At 37.7% G+C, this 15,555-nt stretch overlaps 1 protein-coding gene across 3 annotated transcripts in view; it reads right to left on the bottom strand.

The window, feature by feature from the left end:
• PRKG1 (protein kinase cGMP-dependent 1) overlaps window positions 1–15,555 on the bottom strand; it is a 1,338,496-nt gene that overhangs the window by 102,739 nt on the left and 1,220,202 nt on the right. The gene's annotated exons all lie outside the window — the stretch shown is intronic.

The following is a 15,555-nucleotide window of genomic DNA, read 5'->3' as shown; positions in this document are numbered from 1 at the left end:
GTTCTAAGATGTTTGAGTCAAATGGTTATGTAAAATGTATAGGTTTTCAGAGAGAAAAAAGCTTCCTTTTGCTTTTCCCACAATGGACAATTTCTAAGGTGCCGTATTTTCCCTTTAATATTTGCTCTATGAAGATTGAGATTTGGGCAAATGGCTGAGAAAACTAGAGGCTTTGTTGCTCTAGGAGAACTCAGTAGCAGTCACTCTTAACTACTGCACTTCCTGCCAACTAAAAAAAATTATAGGCCAAAGGGAAGAGACCCTGAATCTCATTATAACAGCGATGAAATTAAGGTCTTCACAAAGATGAAAATTAATAGAAGCAGAGTGACATGGATATTGCAAAGCCTTTTGCCTCAACTGTCTTACAGGGAAATTGCTTGGATGAAAAAAAAAAAACTACAGCTTACTATGTTTTTTAAAACTCACAAATGAGGTTTCTGTCTCCTTAAATTCTAATATAAGAAAGGAATTTCTAAAGCAAACTAAGTTATACATCCAAACATATATATTTTTTCTTTTTATATAAATACTTAATATCTTAGAAAGTTACAAATTCTGTGGAGGCTGTGATATTTATTGTTATCTGGAAAAAGATTAATTCAATTGGTTACATAAGCAAAGTTCTCATCCTTGACTTCCTCCTAAAATAATAAAAAGTCCCTTTGACTTTATGAACATAGGTGGAAATTGAGAATATCAATCTAAAACGCTTGATGAAAAATTCTTTCTTGAAGAATCATACATGTAGTTTGTAACTTAATATGCTACTCCCTTAGAATAAAATGGTAATACTGTAAGATTAGGTAGAGCATACTATGAGTTAAATAATATATTTATTCTAAAAAATCATTATCTGACCTTCTTCCTCCTAAAAATGTCTAGAAACAAAGAAAGCCAATAGCAGTGACCATACTTACTTGGTACCATTTCTGGCTAAAAGAAATAAGGGTTACTTGAGAAATGGCTGATCTTAGGTCCAGGGGAGGAAATGTACATGAAAAACCTTGGGCATCTTACTGTCTGGAAAGCAAGGGAGTTATTGGCAACTAACAGGCTGTATCAAGAAGAAACAAGGAACCAACCTAAAGAGGCTCCCAGAAACAAACTGACTCAACATATTGAATACATAAAAATCCACAAATTCATAATACCAAAAAATGTGGAAAAAATTTAATGTGCAAAAATTTTAAAAATCTCATTTGTCACCAAAAGCTAAGTAGAGCACCAATTACTTACTCTGAAAATTGATAATTAATAGGAAAGAATAAATAGCATTTATCATGCTTGTCTTGAATGAATGAGGATAAACAGTATATCAGATTCCTAACTGATATGGGAAAAGCTTTTCAGAGAATAACTCCAATTAATAGATGGAATAAATACAAAGAAAAAAGAATAAATTGGATAATAATTCTATTAAAAACCTAATGAGATACCTGATTCAGGCAATCATCATCATTGCGTACTAAAACATTTAACAAAATATTGATTGAAAACTTTGTAGGAAAAGGATTACATTGTTACCTCTTAACTCATTGATCCAACTTCATGTAGCTGCAAGTGAAATGACCAGGCACTATTGGCCTTTTATTATAATCTAATATTGAAGTTTAATAAACCTCCTACGAAATCTTCTTGCCCAAAAAGTAGAAAACAAATCTAATCAATCATGTAGGTTTAATGAACCTTTACAAAGGCTATCAAGAGGAACGTAGATGATTAAAAAGCAACAGGATAATCTGGAACAGTGGATTTACACCAGGACAAATGATTCAGTTTCTTTAACAACCCGGGCCATGTTCAGTGGCTCATGCCTGTAATCCCAGCACTTTGGGAGGCCAAGGCAGGTGGATTGCTTGAGACCAGAAGTTTGAAAACAGCCTAGGCAACATGGCAAAACCCCATCTCAGCAAGGAAAAAAAAAAAAAAATAGCTGGAGCATGGCTCCTGCCACTCCTGCTGTGTTCCTGCCCTCCCAGCTACTCGGCAGGTGGGAGAATGATACCTTGAGCCCAGCAGGTCTAGGCTGCAGTGAGCATGATCAGGACACTGCACTCCAGCCTTGGCAACACAGCGAGACTGTCTCAACCAAACAAAATGCCTAATAGGACTATTGTAGGGTAGGGAGACTCCTCTAGATTAAAGGAGGCCTAAAGAGACATAACCAACATACAATGTATGCAGTTTCTTTTGATCCTGAATCAAACAAATCAACTTTAAAAGCTAGGTGTTTGAGAGAATTGAGGAAAATTGAAAAATGACTACTCATTTTGTTAAGTGTGATAATAATATTGTGATTATGTAGGAAAGTGTCAGTATTTTTAGAAGATACATATAGAAGGATGTATTTGGGGGAAATAATATTTCACTGGTTTGTTTTAAAATATATCAGTAAATTTTTTTTTAAAGAACTTGACAGGCCGGGCGTGGTGGCTCACGCTTGTAATCCCAGCACTTTGGGAGGCCGAGGCAGGTGGATCACGAGGTCAGGAGATCGAGACCACGGTGAAACCCCGTCTCTACTAAAAATACAAAAAAAATTAGCCGGGAGTGGTGGCGGGCGCCTGTAGTCCCAGCTACTTGGAGAGGCTGAGGCAGGAAAATGGCGTGAACCCGGGAGGCAGAGCTTGCAGTGAGCCAAGATTGCTCCACTGCACTCCAGCCTGGGCGACAGAGCGACACAAAAAAAAAAAAAAAAAAAAAAGAACTTGACAAAGCAGTTGTGGCAAAAGGTTGATAAATGTTGAATCTTAAGGGAAGGGGTCCATTGCACCACTTTCTCTGCTTGACAATTTTCATAATAACAAGGTTTACAAATGTATCTTATGCAAACATACATGTGAAACAGTTAAGTATCTAAAAGTGCACAAATGGGCTTTGGCAATAGACCTCTAGTAGTCAGAGTTAATCTCGACTCTACCATTTATAAGTTGTGTGACATAGAGTTTAACCTCCATAGGCCTCAATTTCTGAATCTGTAAAATCAGGTAAAATAAGAATATTTTCCTAATAGAGTTGTTAGGATTAAATCAGGTAATTCATGCTTGACACTTACTAAGGGCCCAACAAGTGTTACCCATTATTGTCATTATCACCATATTCATATTTATTAAAAATGTAAGTAAAATGGGACTATGTTTTATTTAACAGAATTTTAACCTTTAACAAAATGATTTTGAATGCATTTGTCTGCCTCATTAATAATAATGTATTCTGTTTTAACAGAACACATTTGAATTTTCCATATTCTTTGGGATTTGTGTCATTTAGATTACTTGAGCATGTTAATTACTGGTATTTATTTTGTAAAAGTTGTAGAGCTCAATTGTCAATTTTCAAAGAATGAAGTACTGAATACACATAAAATTTCATTCTACTGCTTAAAAATTTATGGGCTCCTGATGATTTTCCTCCTCCTCACTGTTATCAGTATCCACTTTCACAAAACTAATTTGGACTATTTGAGCTTTCTGGTTAAGAGTTTTCATAGGTAGGGGCTTATCCTATATTTTATAGCAAATAGATACTATGTCTCCAATAAATACAGAGATAAACCTGCATTGATTAGCATCTGTGATGATTATAGGATTATCAATGCTTTCAAATTCTAAAGAGCAGCTTAAGGATATAAATGAGAATACTCATTATTAAAGATGTGGCTCTAAAAAGCTGAGAACAGCCCTCAATGGCAGGATAAATCTACTTTTTGCTTTCCTTGCATCTGTAAACAGAATGCAAATATTACAACCTGATCAGTATCATTCTTTTAAAATGTAGTAGGTTCAAAATCAACTAATTTGAGAACTGGCAATGGAAATAAATCCACCAGAGCATGAGGGGTCTAGGGCAGCAGTCCCCAACCTTTTTGGCACCAGGGACTGATTTTGTAGAAGACAATTTTCCCATGGATTGGGGGTGGGATAAATGGTTTCAGGATGAAATTGTACCACCTCATATCATCAGACATTAGATTCCCATAAGGAATGCCCAGGCTAGATCCCTTGTATGTGCATCTCACAATAGGGTTTGCTCTCCTATGAGAATCTAATGCCACGGATCTGACAGGGGGCAGAGCTCAGGTAGTAATGCTCGCTCGCCTACTGCTCACTTCCTGCTTTGTGTCCAGGTTCTTAACAGGCCATGGAGCAGTCCATGGCCTGGTGATTGGGAACCCCTGGTTTAGGATGAATGAGTGGAACTCTTGACCTTATCAGCCTCCTCAGTTCACAAACATATACCTGCAGGAGAAGTGGGGAAGGATTGCGAAGTAAAAAGATAGTTTTAAACCATACTTTTATCAAAATTTTATCAGCAACACATCTTATAACTCTACAGGTGACAGAATCGATAGATACCTGCAAACAAATCTACATGAATGATATCCTTCCTTGGCTCAAAACATTCCTATAAATTTTCTTTATACAGAAAAGTATTTTGAAAAAAATTGACAAAAACCCTTAGACTGATATAGATGCCCCTTCTATGTGCTCAAATAACATTGCATATTTTCCTTCTTATTAAATAACATCACAATAAACAATATAAATGCCACATTTCTTATTAGATTTTAAGTTTCTAAAGAGGAGAGAACAGAACTTGGGTTTTGTATTCTCTGTGCCTAGTACATGTCTGGCATATTGGAATTTCTTTAAGTGTTTTCATAATTAATTCCTCACAATAATGATGTGCTGTTCTTTGAATATAGAGATAATACTACCAGTCCATTACTAGATTGACATGTGTTTATATTGAAAGATGTGCACCTTGTCTCTCTTACATTCTTTTCTTCGGATTCAACTGTAAACATTTTTAAGGTAATCAATTGGCCAATGAGGAGGCAATCTGTGGCCATAAGGTAAGTCTAACTATTCAATGCATGCAATAGAAATCATCTGTTTCTTTAAAAAGAAATTAAAATTATAATGATTAGTATAAATGAATTGGGAGGGAGACATTTATATTCATTATTATGGTTTCAAAACTTTTTTATTCCAATGCACATTAAGATGTATTTTTTTATAAATTAGCCAGGCATGGTGGCACACACCTGTGGTTCCAGCTACTTGGAAGGCTGAGTGAGGTCAGAGGATCACTTGGTCTCAGATAGTCGAGGCTCCAGTGAGCTATGATCATGCCACCACACTGGAGCCTGGGCAACAGATTGAGACCCCATCTCAAAAAAATCAAAACGAAATATATATATATATATGTACACATACACACACATATATAGTTATCATACCCATCCCTTATATATGTGAATATGAAAAAGTGTACAAAGCAAGACTAGTACATACCATGCATTCTGAAGTAATAAAAATGCTAGTCATAATTCACTAAATAAAATTCATGACTCCCTAGAGGTTTGTAACTCAGTTTCAAAACCATTCCAAGTCTACCGTTTTATAATAACTCCAGCAGTCTACTATTTCATTATTCTCCTTGAGATCTTTTAACAATTCTACATCCTATCACTTTCCAAACTCTGCTTTCTTCTTTTGCATAAAAATTCCAACATTATCTGCATTTTAAATGTCCACTTACTGCATCTGAGGATGTACAGATGACAATACCTTATCGACCGACATAGTTGTGTCTCCCTAATTGTTTCTGAGTCTTTCGTCAATCAATAGGAAGTCAAATTGACCAATGTTTAGCTCCTGGTAGCATTTGGGGAATAGTAATCATGTCAACGAGCAGCAGAATGACAATATAGCATTGTGCTGGCAGAATCTATTGTTAGTGATTACCACAAAGGTGGAATTTAAAGAATGTCATGCCCTTTATTTTTAAAACTTAATGAAACCATGTTGGCAGAACTTGTAATGTAAAAATGCTGCGATTTGGAGAGACTATCAAATTTGTGACTTCCAGTTCTGATAAACACTTATTTTTGCCTGTAGCCTACTCATTGTTTTTTATAGGGCATTCAGTTTCACAATATATACTTGTATCATATTACCAGTGTAATATCAGTCTTCTATTATAAATGTTCATTTTACCTAAAATCTGTTTTGTGTTTTCTGTCTTAATATAATGCCATGTTTTACTACTGTAACTCAGGGGTTACATGAAAATAAAGAAAATTCATTGTATTATACATTTGAGGCTACTACAGTGACTTAACATCTAATGTAAAAAAATGCCAGTCAACAATGTGTAGAAGCAAACTGAGATGAAGTATTTTCCCAGCTTCAGTAAATTTACCAAGTCTAACATCTTAAACAATTTCAAAGCTTTAGCATCCTGATAAGCCAGATTATCCAAGTGAATTAATTGTCTGATAATCCTTAAAATTCTGATTTTTTTGAAGTAGTAAAAATAATTTTTCTAAATCTTGAGTATTGGAGATAAACCTATGAAACTAAATTGAATGTGCATAAATTATTTTATAAAATTTGGTTTTAGTCTAACATTTGTATTAATCAGATTTTGGCAAACCCTGCCCTTGTGAAGCTTAAAAGTCTTGTCAAATACAAATTGTAAGACTTCCATTGCACCTAAAATTTTCTTTTGGACATAAAATTATAGTAAGGTGAGGCTCATTTTCAACAGCTGATAAAATTCTATGCCTGATACTAATATAATTTTAGTGTTGTTTTCCCAAATAATTTTGTATTTATTTTTCCTCCATTTATAGCAATGGTTTTCAAATGAGGGTGATTTTGGCTCCTCCACATGTATTTAGTGATGTCTTAAAACATTTTGATGGCCATAACTTAAGAGTTGGGATGTATAATATGCTGCTGGTATCTAGTAGGTAGAGGCCAGTGATGCTACTGAACATGCTACAATGTACAAGGTATACACCACAACAAAGAATAATCTCATCCAATGATGTAATTTGAATGCTTGTCCCCTCCAAATATCATGTTCAAATGTGATTCCCAGCATTGGTAGTGAGGTCTGGTGGGAGATGATTGGATCCTGGGGAAAAATCCTTCATGAATAGCAGGAGGTGATTGGATCATAGGGGCAAATCACACCAAGCAGCAGTCCCCTGGTGATAAGTGAGTTCTTGTTTAGTTAGTTCACATGAGATTTGGTTGTTTAAAAGTCTAGGACGCTCCACCTCTCTCTCTCTCTCTTGCTATCACTATAATCCTATGATACGCCTGCTTCTCCTTTCCCTTCCACCATGATTAGAAGTTTCCTAAGGCTCTCACCAGAAGCAAGTGCCAGCATTATGCTTCTTGTACAGCCTGCAGAACCATGAGCCAATTAAATCTCTTTTCTTTATAAATTATCCAGCTTCAGTTATTTCTTTATAGCAATGCAAAAGTGGCCTAACACAGAAAATTGATACAGAGGAGTGGGGCATTGCTATAAGGGTATTTTAAAATGGGCAAAAGGCCTCGAAGGCATTTCAGAGACCTTTGGGACAGCCCCTCCCATCACAGGCCCAAAGGCCTAGGAGGACGGAATAGTTTCAGGGGCCAGCCCCAGGTCTCTGCTACCTTGTGCAGCCTTGGGACACTGCTCTTCGCATCCTGGCTGCTCTGGCTCCATCTTGGGCTCAAAAGCCTCCAGATTCTGCTCAAGTTGCCACTTTGGAGAGCACAAGCCACCATAATCCCTGGTGGCTTCCCTGTGGTGTAAAGTCAGCAGGTGCATGAAATGCAAGAGTAAAAGAGGCTTGCCAGCTTCCTCCTAGATTTCAGGAGAATGTCTAAGAAAGTCTGGGTGCCCAGGCAGAAGCTGCCACAAGAGTGAAGCCCTCACAGATAACTTCTATAGGGGCAATGCAGAGGGGAAGGATTAGGTTGAAGCCATCCCTGCAAAGAGTCCCCACCAGGTCATTGTCTATTGGAGCTATAGGACGGGGACTCCCACCCTCCACATCCCAGAAGGGTAGAGCCACAGGCAGCTTGAATCATGAACCTAGAAAAGCCACAGTCACTCAATTCCAACCCATGAGAGCTGCCACATGGGGTACACCCTGCAAAGCCACAGGGGTGGAGCTACTCAAGTGGGCTTGGGAGACCATTTCTTGCACTAGTGTGCACTGGATGTCGGATGTGGAGCCAAAGGAGACTATTTTGGAGCTTTAAGGTTTAATGTCTGCCCTGATGAATTTTGGACTGATGTGGGGCCTGTAGCCCTGTTCTTTTGACCTATTTGTCCCTTTTGGAATGGTCATGTTTACCCAATGCTTATACCACCATTGTATCTTGGAGGTAAATAATTTGTTTTGATTTTACAGTCTGATAGATGGAAGAAGACAACTCTCAGATGAGACTTAAGACTTTGGACTTGACATCGGAATGAGGTAAGACATTGGGGGACTATTGGGAAGGGATGATTATATTTTGCAATGTGAGAAGGACATAAGATTTAGGGGGCCAGCAGCAGAATAATAATAGTTTGGATGCTTGTTCCCTCCAAATCTAACGTTGATATGTGGTTCCCAATGTCGGAGGTGGCGCCTGGTAGGAGGTGACTGGATCATGGGGGTGGATACCTCATGAATGGTTTAGCATCATCCTCTTTATGATAAGTGAGTTCTCACTCTGTTACTTCATACATGATCTAGTTGTTTAAAAGTCTGGGAACTCTCCCAACCCCTCTTGTTTCTGCTCTTGCCATGTGATATGTCTGCTCCTTTGCCTTCTGCCATAATTGGAAGCTTCCTGAGGGCCACAGCAGGAGCAGATGCCAGCATTATGCTCCCTGATGAGCCTGCAGAATTGTGAGCCAATTAAATCTCTTTTCTATATAAATTACACAGCTTCAGGTATTTCTTGATAGTAACATAAAAATGGTCTAGCACACCTGAAATGTCAATAGTGCAGAGATTAAAAATCCTTTATTTATGTGTATAGCTGTGTAATATTGCTAAGATTACAAAAAATAGCAAAAGGCTGAGACTTACAAAACAAGCTTATGAATGGATTAATTTAGATACAATGTTTATGAAATTATTAAAATTATAATTTGATAAACACTGGTACATCTAGAAGGAAATTCAGCCTCTAAATTAAATAATATATCACGATATGGACAACAGTGTTTTAATTCTTAAGTACTGTGCAGTAATCACAGCAGCAGAAATTACTTATAAAATCATAGGTTGAACCATACGAAATTGTCATTTTTGAAGGGTAAAAATGTTCAAATATTGGCAGTTTTATATGGTTGAATAACACAAATTTAATTTTATTAATTTCTTAACTATTTCATTTTTATTTTCTTGAATAGTAACATTTTTAAAAAGCAAAACTTTAACAAAATAAAATAATATAGATGGGTGAAGGGGACAAAGCAATGAACAAACAGCTAAAATTTCACTGGAGTGCCAAAGGGAATGCACTCAAATAGTGAGGCACCCATGGTGATTGGAAGCCCAGGAGGGCAGCAGGGAAGCACCTGGCCTCTGCAGCCTCATCTCCTCTACACACTTTGGATTGACCTGGAGACAGGAGGGACTTCCCCCTGTAGGGAAAAGGTAAATGGAAGAAGACTAGCAGCCCCCATTGCCATCACAAATAAGGATAATTCATATTACAGAGAATCCATAGTCACTGCAAGCCCAGAGCTCAGTTTGAAGAGCTGCCATGAATTCGCATGGCTGCATTACTCCAGATTAGGAACACAACATGCGCACTCCCTCACCCCCACCCAGGCTTTATAAGCCAAGTTACTGCAGCATGGCACCATCTTGAGACCAGAGCCACATCTGGAGTATGCCCTCCTCTAGGGGCCAGTAGGCACTACACTTTTATCCAGCAGTGGGGCTCCATCTTCATTACACCAAGCCCACATGGGTGGCTGAATGCCACAACCCAAGCTGTGAAGAGCCTAGGCCTAGGATTAGCTATGACTCTGGCCCTGGACGGTAGGTAAACCAACCCCTGCCACCCACACTTCTAGCTGGAGGACCAGTCTGGTAGTCCTATCCAGGAAGAACCTGCCCTTGAGACAGCCAAAATGCTGTGGCCCTTCCCCAAATGGGAGAGGTCTCCTTGAGCCACAGAACAGCTGACATGCTCCTAGGCAAGGAGAGCCACTACATACTCATGCCCAGGTCCTGAGAAACAGCTCCTTGGTACCCACTTTCTTGCACAAATGACTCTGCCCTGCCCAAAAGCCCCATGCCCATACCCATAATAAGGGCCTAGGAAACAGCCCTGTGGGCTGCCTCAGGCAGATAAAGGATGTGGTCTGGATGTTTTGTACACTCCAAATCATATGTTGAAATGTGACCTCCAATGTTGGAGGTGGGGTCTAGTGAGAGGTGTTTGGGCCATGGGGGTTGATGTCTCATGAATGGCTTGGTGATGTCTTCATGGTAATGAGTTAGGTCTCACTCTATGAGTTTACATGAGATCTGATTGTTTAAAAGAATCTGACATCTCTTCCCCTCTATCTCTTTATTCCTCTCTCATGTAAAATGCTTGCTCCCCCTTTACTTTCCAGCTTGAGTAAAAATTTCCTGAGGCCTCACTAAAAGCTAAGCAGCTGCTAGTGTCATACTTGCACAGGTGGAAGAGCTGTGAGCCAAATAAACCTCTTTTCATTATAAATTACCCAGTCTCAAGTATTCCTTCACAGCAACACAAAGCAGATTAATGCAGCTTGACCCCAAACTGACTGAGCAGCTGTGTTCTCATGTCCCAGGCCACCCCTAGGAGACATGTACCTAAGTTAGCTAAGAAGCCATGTGCCCATGTTCTAGGCCTGAAAAACAGACCCATGGGCTGCCACTGACAGACACATTCCTGGGCTGAACCAAGAGCTGTGAAACCCCATTCTGATACTGAGAAATGGCCCTGAGGGCTGTCACTAGCAGATAAGGCCCCAGGTTGGACAAGCAATTGTGCACCCACATCCCAAGTCTGAAAAATAGCCTTACTGGCTGCCCGTGATAGACACACACCCAGGCTGGCCAAACAGCCTTGCACCCAAATCGTGGACCTGAGAAAAAGCCTGGGAAAACACCTCCAACAGACATACACTCAGGCCAGCTGAGAAGCCAGGCAGCCATGTACCAGGACTAAGAAACAGCCCCATGGGCCACACCTGGCTGGCATGCCCCCAGCCTGGGCAAGAAATTGTGCACCCATGCCCCCAGCCAGAGTAATAGCCCCATGGTCCAAATCCCTGTGAGCCAGACCTCAAGTTGGCCAACTCACCATGCTCATGTACATGCTCCTAACCTGAGAAACAGCATGACAAGCCGATGTCTGGCAAAGTTACACCACCAACAACACAGATCCTCAGCCTAGGCCACTAAGATACTAGCAAACGTCACTAGCATGGATTACAGCTGAAGAAACTACATGGAGACTACACTGCTGCACTAACCTACAATAAAAGTCAACACACTCCTATAAACCAACATCCTAAGATCCACATACATCAGTAAAATCTTTCCCTATCCAACCTATACAATAAAATTGGAAGAGATAACTGTTCCACCAGATGCATGGACATCAACACTGGGACACATCGAACACGTGAAAAACAAGAAAACACTACACGTCCAAATGAACATTCAAAATGTCCAAAAAAAAAAATCCAAAGTAATAATCCTAAGGAAACTCAGTGAGATATAAGAGATTACAGACAGACAATTTAAAGAAATCAGGGAACCAATTCATGATTTGAATGAGAAATTCAACAAATAGACAGATACTAAGAATCAAACAGATTTTAGAGCTCAAGAATTTAATTAATAAATTAAAAAACACAATTGAGAGCTTCAACAACAGACTAACCAAACAAAAGAAAGAATTTCTGATCTTGGAGACAGCTCTTTTGAACAACACAGGCAGACAAAGAGAGGAAAAAAAGATAAAATAATAAAAAGTAATGAAGAAAGCCTACACGATTTATGAGGCACCCTTAATCTAACAAGTACTCACATTATGGGTATTTCAGAAAGGAAAGAGAAATCAAAAGGTACAGAAAAGCTATTTAGGCTGGGCACGGCGGCTCACGCCTGTAATCCCAGCACTTTGGGATGCCAAGGTGGGCAGATCACGAAATCAGGAGTTTGAGACCAGCCTGGCCAACATAGTGAAAACCCATCTCTACTAAAAATACAAAAAATTAGCTGGGTGTGGTGGCGGTGCCTGTAATCCCAGCTACTTGGGAGGCTGAGGCAGGAGAATTGCTTGAACCCAGGAGGTGCAGGTTGTAGTGAGCTGAGATTGAACCACTGCACTCCAGCCCAGGCGACAGTACAAGACTCCATCTCAAACAACAACAACAACAATAACAACAACAACAAAGTGTATCTAATAAAATAATAGCTGAAAATCTCCCAAGCCCTGGGAGATAGACATCCAGATCTAGGAAGCTTGAAGATCCCCAAATACATTCAACCAAAACACATCCTCTCTGAGGCACATTATAGCCAAACTGTCAAAAGCAAAAGACAAAGAACGAATTCTAAAAACAGCAAGAGAAAAGTGTCAAGTCACACATAAGGGAACCCCCCTTAGAATAAAAGTGGATTTCTCAGCAGAAACCTGCAGACCATGAAAGAATGGGGTGATATAGTCAAAGTACCAAAAGTAGAAGAGGGGACCTGTCAGCTAATAGTATTACGGCAAGCTAAACTATCCTTCAGTAATGAAGGAAAAATAAAATCTTTCATAAACAAGAAAAAACTAAGGGAATTCATCACCAGTAGACCAGCCTTAGAAGAAATGCTCCCAGAAGTCACACATTTGAAAATGAAAAAATAATTAGAATCATGAAAACATGCAACACTATAAAAGTCACCAGCAGCATTGATACAGAAAGGAAAAAGAAAAATGAATCAAATGTTATCACCACAGAGAACCACCCAACCACAAAAATAAACAAGGGAAGAAGAAAGGAACAAAGGATATACAAAACAACAAGAAAAAAATGAATCAAATGACAAGAATAAGTCTTCACCTGCCAATAATAACCTTGAGTTAAAATGGATTAAATTTCTCATTTGAAAAATATAGATTGGCTAAATGGATTCAAAAGAAAAAAAAACAACACCCAACCATATGCTGTCTACAAGACACTCACCTCAGCCATAAAGACACACACAGACTGCAATGGAAGGGATGGGAAAAGATACTTCACACAAATGGAAAACAAAAGCCAACAGGAGTAGCTATAGTTATATCAGACTAAACAGGATTTAAGTCATAAACTCTAAAAAGAGAAAAAGAAGGACATTATATAATAATAAAGGTATCAATTCAGGAAAATAATATAACTATAAATATATATACACATTTAACACCAGAGCACCCAGATATATAGAGCAAATATTGTTAGATCTATAGGGAGAGATAAACCCCAGTAATTGGAAACATCAACATCCATCCCACTGTCAGTGTTGAACAGATCAACTAGACAAAAAAAAAATCAAAAAAGAAACATTACATTTAAAGTACACCATTGATCAAATGAACCTAACAGATATTTACAGAGCATTTCAGCCAACAATTTCATAATACATATTCTTTTCATCAGTATATGGAACATTCCCCAAGATAGATGATATGTTACAAAATTCTCAAAATATTAAAAAATTTTAAATTATATGAAGTATCTTATCTGACCACATGGAGTAAAATTATAAATCAATTAACAGGAGGAACATTTGAATCTATAAAAATGTGTACAAATTAAACTACATCCTACTGAATGACAAATGAATGAAGAAAGAAGTGCAAAATGAAATTTAAAAATTCCTTGAGACATACGAAAATAGAAATGCAACATAACCAAACTTATGGACCTATGGGACACAGCAAAGCATTCTTAAGAAGCAAGTTGATGGCAAGAAATGCCTATATCAAAAAAACTTGAAATATTTCAAATAAACAATGTAATGATGCATCTCAAGGGACTAGAAAGGCAAGAACAAACCAAACCCCAAATTAGCAGAAGGGAAGAAATAGTAAATATCCGAGCAGTAATACATAACATTAAGACTAAAAAAAAGCAACACAAAACTCAATAAAACAAAAAGTTGTTTTTTTGAAAAGATATACAAAATCAACAAACCATTACCTAGACTAAGGAAAAAAAAAAGAACCAAATAAATGAAATAAGAGGTGGTAAAAGAGACATCACAATAGAGACCACAGAAATACAAAGGATCATAAGAGTTTTTTATGAGCAACTGTACATCAGTAAATTTGAAAACCTAGAGAAAATGGATAAGTTCCTGGACACATAAAATCCATCAAGACTGAAAGCCTCAAAATTTCAAAAACATTAACAGACCAATAACAAGTAATGAGATCAAATCAGTAATAAAAGTATGGGACAAGAGAGCTTTATCACTGAATTCCACCAAACATTTAAAGAAGACTTAATATCAATTATTCTCAAAATATTCCAAAAATGGAAGTGGAGAGAACTCTTCCTAACTCATTCTATGAAGTAAGCATAACCCGGATGTCAAAACCAGACAAGGACACGATCAAGAAATTAATCTGCAGGCAAATATCCCTGATGAACGTAGACATAAACATCTTCAATAAAAGTGTAGCAAACTGAATCCAACAATACATCAAAAAAATAATACACCATGATCAAATGGGATTTTTTTCCAGAAATGCAAGAATGGTTTAAAATATGCAAATAAATAAATGTCATACATACCATCAACAGAATGAAGGATAAAAAAACTTATGATTATCTCAGATGCAGAAAAAGCATCTGAGAAAATTCAACATCCCTTCATAATATAAACTCTCAATAAATTACTTATAGAATGAACATACTTCAACACAATAAAGGCCATATATGACAGTCACCTAACATACTGAATAGGTAAAATCTGAAACTTTTCCTTTAAGACCTGGAATAAGACAAGGATACTCAACCTCACCAATCTTTTTCAACATAGTACTGGAAGTCCTAGCCAGAGCAATTAGGCAAGAGAAGCAAATAAAGGGCATCCAAAATGGAAAGGAGGAAATCATACTGTCCCTGTTTACAGCCTTGCAGAGGGCATGATCTTATATAGAGAAAAACTACAGACTCCACTAAAAAACTCTTAACATTAATCAATGAATTCAGTGAAGTTGCAGGATACAAAATTAACATACAAAAATCAATAACATTTCTATATACATACGATAAACTAGCTGAGAAAGAAATAAAGAAAGCAATTCTATTTACAATAGCTACAATAAAATAAAATACCTGGAATAAATTCACCAAAGGAGGTGAAAGTCCTCTACAATGAAAACTCCAAAGCACTGATGAAAAAAACTAAGATACAAACTGAAAGACATCTTATGCTCATGGATCAGAATTAATACTGTTAAAATGTTCATACTAGCCAAAGCAATCTATGGATTTAATGCAATCCCTATCAAAATATCAATAACCTTCTTCACAGAAAAATAAATAAAAATCTTAAAATTTGTAAGGAACTGTAAAAGATCTTGAATAGCTAAAGCAATCCTGGTGGTGGGTGGTAGGGTAGACCTGAAGGCATCACACTGCCAGACTGCAAAATACACTACAAAGCTGAAGTAACCAAAACAGCATGAAACTGGCATAATAAAAGACACAGAAAAAATAGAACAGACTAGAGAACTC

This window comes from Hylobates moloch, unplaced genomic scaffold, assembly GCF_009828535.3.
Source record: "Hylobates moloch isolate HMO894 unplaced genomic scaffold, HMol_V3 SCAFFOLD_3, whole genome shotgun sequence".
Classification (NCBI taxonomy): domain Eukaryota; kingdom Metazoa; phylum Chordata; class Mammalia; order Primates; family Hylobatidae; genus Hylobates; species Hylobates moloch.
This window is presented reverse-complemented; position numbering and strand designations above follow the sequence as displayed.